General features: G+C 39.1%; 1 long non-coding RNA gene across 1 annotated transcript; it reads right to left on the minus strand.

Moving 5' to 3' along the window:
• Nucleotides 1-962: 962 nt before the first annotated feature.
• LOC138685512 (uncharacterized) lies at nt 963-3018 on the minus strand. The gene is made up of 2 exons (XR_011324811.1): nt 2629-3018; nt 963-1476 (listed from the first exon to the last, which is right to left on the minus strand). It is a non-coding gene; the product is annotated as an uncharacterized lncRNA (long non-coding RNA).
• Nucleotides 3019-4628: the final 1610 nt, after the last annotated feature.

The raw sequence follows: 4628 nt of genomic DNA on the forward strand, positions 1-4628 counted from the left end.
CAGAATATCTGATACCATAAAATGTGTGGGAGAGATGGTTTTATCTCTTAAACATCCCCGTCCATAGCTTCAGGAATAACTAACTTTTCCTTTAAACCTGTAGACTGCATATGTTTTAGATTAGTTTCATTTGTGTTTTTGTAGGTTTTATGAGTTTTTTAAAATAATTTTCCTGTTTTCAGAGTAAATTATATGAAACATCTGCCCTAAATTTAATCTATCAAGCTCATAAAGGGAAAAGGCAGACGTTTTATGAGTGATATTATAAAATTTAGATAATTATCTTGTTTGTTTTAGCAGTTTCTATTTTAGTCTCTGTACAGTATTCTTCCATTAAAAGACAATTTTTATACGGTGTACCGGTTGAGGGGAACAGCCAGTGATCACATAAAACGTACGTATAATAATGCTTATGTTAATCAGTAATACTCTATGTATTTTTAACTGAACTATATTCACTGAATAAGCATAAACCTCATTTCAAGCCTGTTATATGCTTCTCAAATTAAAAATGAAACAAAAGCCTCTGCATAGACAGCATATAATTCCACTAACTTTCATCAGCAATGCTACTTACACAAGTGTAAGTAGGATATATAAAAGTACACCTAGAGCAGTGAATATAAGGCATATTCATGGTAGCCTTTTCCACTGCCCTCTGCATCAGTGCACTGAAGTTCTGCCATCCTGTATCTACTGTATGTACAAATCTTTTTAATGGAAGGTGGACAAATGTTCTGGGGAGGTATCATCATGTGCACGCCTGTTCTTATGTTCTTTACTAGACATATGCCACTGTCTGCTGTCAAAGACAGTATACTGTGCTAGTTTAAGCCTCTGGTATGCCCTGATGTGGTTATCCTTGCTCCTTATGTGGTTATTCTTGCCTTTTTTTTGTCAGAAGCAGCCCCTTCTATTAACTTTGCAGGATAGAACCAAGTATTGGAGTTAAGATCCAAAACTGATGACAAAAGTATTTTATTTAGGAGAAGATGCTGATGGTTTAGCTTCAAACAAAAAGCCACTGGGTTTCTGTTTCTTGTAGGCATCTGTGAGAACACGCACCCAACCTTATGAGAGTTGTAAGTGATCTTGCTTCTCTTAGAGCTGGATCACAATCTTCTAAAGCTCATATGGATTCAAAATAAAGTTTTGCCTGCCTTGGTCAGACTCCACCTCTTCTGGGCAGTTTTTGGTCCAGCCTTTCTTACACCTTCTTTAAACTCTTCTAAGTGAGATATTAATTGCCATCTCTCTGCTAGTTCACATATTTTTCCCGATTTCCACAATACTTTCTTCAGGAAAAAACCCCCAAAAATTTAGCTCAGAGTCCTGCTTTGTTGGGCCATGCACTCAGCTTGCATCCTGGGACTCTGTGCCGGTGAGGAGGCCCAACATGTACCTAGTTAAAGCAGCTTCAGCACGGGCTTAATGGGAAAGATTGGTAATTTCTGGTTTCAAAAATTTTCACGTGGTCTGTAAAAAAAAGGTAAAAAAGTGAATGAAAAACAAACGCCCAGTAGAAATATAACATTTTTTTGCCAGCAATGTGAAATCAGTGCATCTTTCTGAGGCCTATTTATGTCGCAAAGGAGCTGAGAGAGGAAGGTAAGAAAAGCATGCATGTTATTTTTCAGTGTAGAGAGTCTGCATTCTTTTTTTTTCCCAGTAAATATTAATGGATAGAGAATTCATTCATTTGGAACTTGCTAAGTGGTGCCAGAAGGCAACAGAAAATAATAGCAGGGCTCAAGGCTTAGCTGTATGAACGATATGCAGTTTGTCTCCAGAACCTATTATAGTTAGTTGGAACTTCAGGGTTTAGAAGACAGATTTTTCCGACTTTTGTGTTAATCCAAAGACTATGTCAACACAGCTCTAGGGTCATGAACTAGTTAAAATACTGCTAATTCTCCCTTATGTGTAGAATATGCTATAGCATGCATTCATAGTTTCTGTTCTCATACTGGTAGTTAGGAATAACTGCGTAATTCTCAGCAAATATCTGAATATTTTTGCTTGCTTTCTGTTTGAGGATTCTTGATTTCCACACATTCATCCATGGTACAGTTTTAGTGAATTATTTTTTTCACATTTTTCTGACCACTCAATGCTTTAAATTCAGGGTTTTGTTAGTTAGCTTCTCTTTGTTATCTTCGCCATTATTCCTGCTCCCCACTTGGATAAACACAATAACTTTTAACCACCTTCCTGATCAGTAAGTTTAAATGAAAGAAGCACTACAGACCAGAGAGGTCTGTGACCCAATCTGGATTTCAGGCTCTCACTACAAGCCAATACCACAGCTTCATGATAGATTTAAACCGCACGAACCTATAATGTCAGTGAGAGGCACTCCTGCTCTCCCGGCTTCTCCGGCGACTCCCATCTGCTGTCCCGGCACCCGCGCCTCGTCCAGGGGCACAAGCGCTCACAGGGTGGTGAGTCCTGCAACCATACCCATTACCTGCTCCACAGGGGCCTGAGGAAGAGCAGCTGCAGAGTGGCGTGGGGATTTTGCTTTTCAGCAGCAGTGGCAGCCTGTTATCTTAAGCTGATCGTGAGACTGCGGGCTGAGTAACAGTAATAGGAAAACGTAGCTGCCTGCCGCAGGACCTGGCTACTTACAGTTTTTCTCCATTGCAGTAATATCGGGTAGTTGACTTTGATATTTGTCTTTAGGTACGGGTTGAAGACCGGTAGTTTAGACTTCGATTTTCTGCAAAGCTGCACTGCCGTGTTGCCAGTGCCTACTTCCAAGCAGCATCAGGATCCCTGAGAAATTGGTGGTCTTTCCAGTACTTCGCACTGAAAAAGTCATGCTTGCCTGTAATCCCATGCTGGCAGTAAGAGCGCTAACTATGCATATGAGAAATAGAAAGGGGCTTTTTTCCCTCAGAAGCCAGGGAAGGAAGGGGAGTTTAAATAAAATGTTGGGGGACTCTGGGGCTTCTGTTTTGTCGCAGTGTGAGTGGAGCCAGAGGGAAAATGCTTCCCTCCCGCTCAGCCTCATTATTCTGCCCTCTGCATATCCACCAGCCCACTGACGTCCCTAGCAGGCAAGGATAAAACACGCTTTTGGGACCTAGCAGGAGAGCTGACTGAGTCTGCCTATTCTCCAAATGTGTAAATCCGGTATGAGCCAAATCAGAGTGCAAAATTAAAATATTTTCTCCTTTATATGTTTTCTATAATACCATTTCTTTGAGGATTTGAAATGCCAGAAAGGATTGCCAAGCTTTCATCTGGTGATTGATGAGTTTGATAATATGTGTGGTTTAATGATATTTATGCTGTTTGTCTAGCTAGGTATATTAAAAGAATGTTGAGAAAATAGTAGACGTGCTAAAATCTTATGGTAACAGCTCATACATTAGTGGTGTTTCGTTGTGAACAAAGTCATTTTTCAGCCGAGTCATAAAGTAGCCTAAAAACAAGTGTGGCACTGTTTGCTTCAAATGAGACTGTTGCCATGTGACCACCATTCATCTGACATCATTACTGACATAGCTTTCGTTAGTATGATATCTGATTAAGGCTCCCAGCCGTGGTGGAGCCAGACTAAGTAGTCTGAGGAGGTGGCTGAGGAAAGTTAATGTGTCAATGTTACTATTGGGTGAGAGTGTTCTCAAAGTTTCCTTTGGAGAAAGAGGATAGAAATGGTTGATGATCTTTCTAATGGGAATCTTCTGAAAATATTTGAAGATCTGGTAGTAATTAAAGATGTGCTGAACTCCAATGAGAGATGTAATCAGTTCAGCAAAACATAAAGATACCATTTCTGTGTGAGGAAAAATATGACTATGACTAAGAATTAAAAAAAAAAAAAGAAAAAAAGAAAACACATGAGCAAAAGACATGCAATTGATCATATATTTGCAGGAACCAATTAATTAAATTCTCTGTCTTACAAGTGAATAAATGCCTGGCTTGTATGTGTAAATAAACAACCAGCCTTGTGTAGGTCTAAATTTCTATTTTATAAAAAATTTATGAGATTTGATGAATTCTTGTTACCTTAGGAACAAATCGTTTTCAACAGGTACTGTAAGATACGCTTGCAGTGTCCATCTGGGATGGGATGAGCTCCACTATTTCTGCTTTGGCTTTTGAGATCCACAATGATTAGTACGATATCTAGTCATTTAGAAAACATACTGACTAGCCTGCCAAAGTAAAAAAAACCAAAAACCCAAATGTAATTTATTTTATTTCTATGTAATGGGATGACAAAAAAATTGCTTTTGGAAATTGTGTTTCTAAAGGCTGATATTAACCTGTGCTCCAATTTTGGTTTTGGGCAAGGGACTTCTGCTGTTGTTGTTCACTTTTTCCTTTTTAAACTAGAATATGGTAAGTTATTTTCCTTGCACAGATGCCATAATGCTTATCTATTGTGCTTTGAACTGTTGTGGGACTAAGACCAGTAATTCTATAATTAAGACCCCCTAGAGAGCTAGAAGCATTAATTTCTCACACCTGATGCTAAATGACTGTTCAAGTGATTTGGGAGCCCACTTCACATTGTCAAGGGTGACGGAGAAGCATAAACCCCAGTAACTTCCAGTGGGAAGTGTGATTCCCAGTGCCTAGATTCCCTTGGAAAAAGGATTTAGGTAATTTAAAAT

The sequence above is a fragment of the Haliaeetus albicilla genome, chromosome 1, assembly GCF_947461875.1.
Source record: "Haliaeetus albicilla chromosome 1, bHalAlb1.1, whole genome shotgun sequence".
NCBI classification, from domain to species: domain Eukaryota; kingdom Metazoa; phylum Chordata; class Aves; order Accipitriformes; family Accipitridae; genus Haliaeetus; species Haliaeetus albicilla.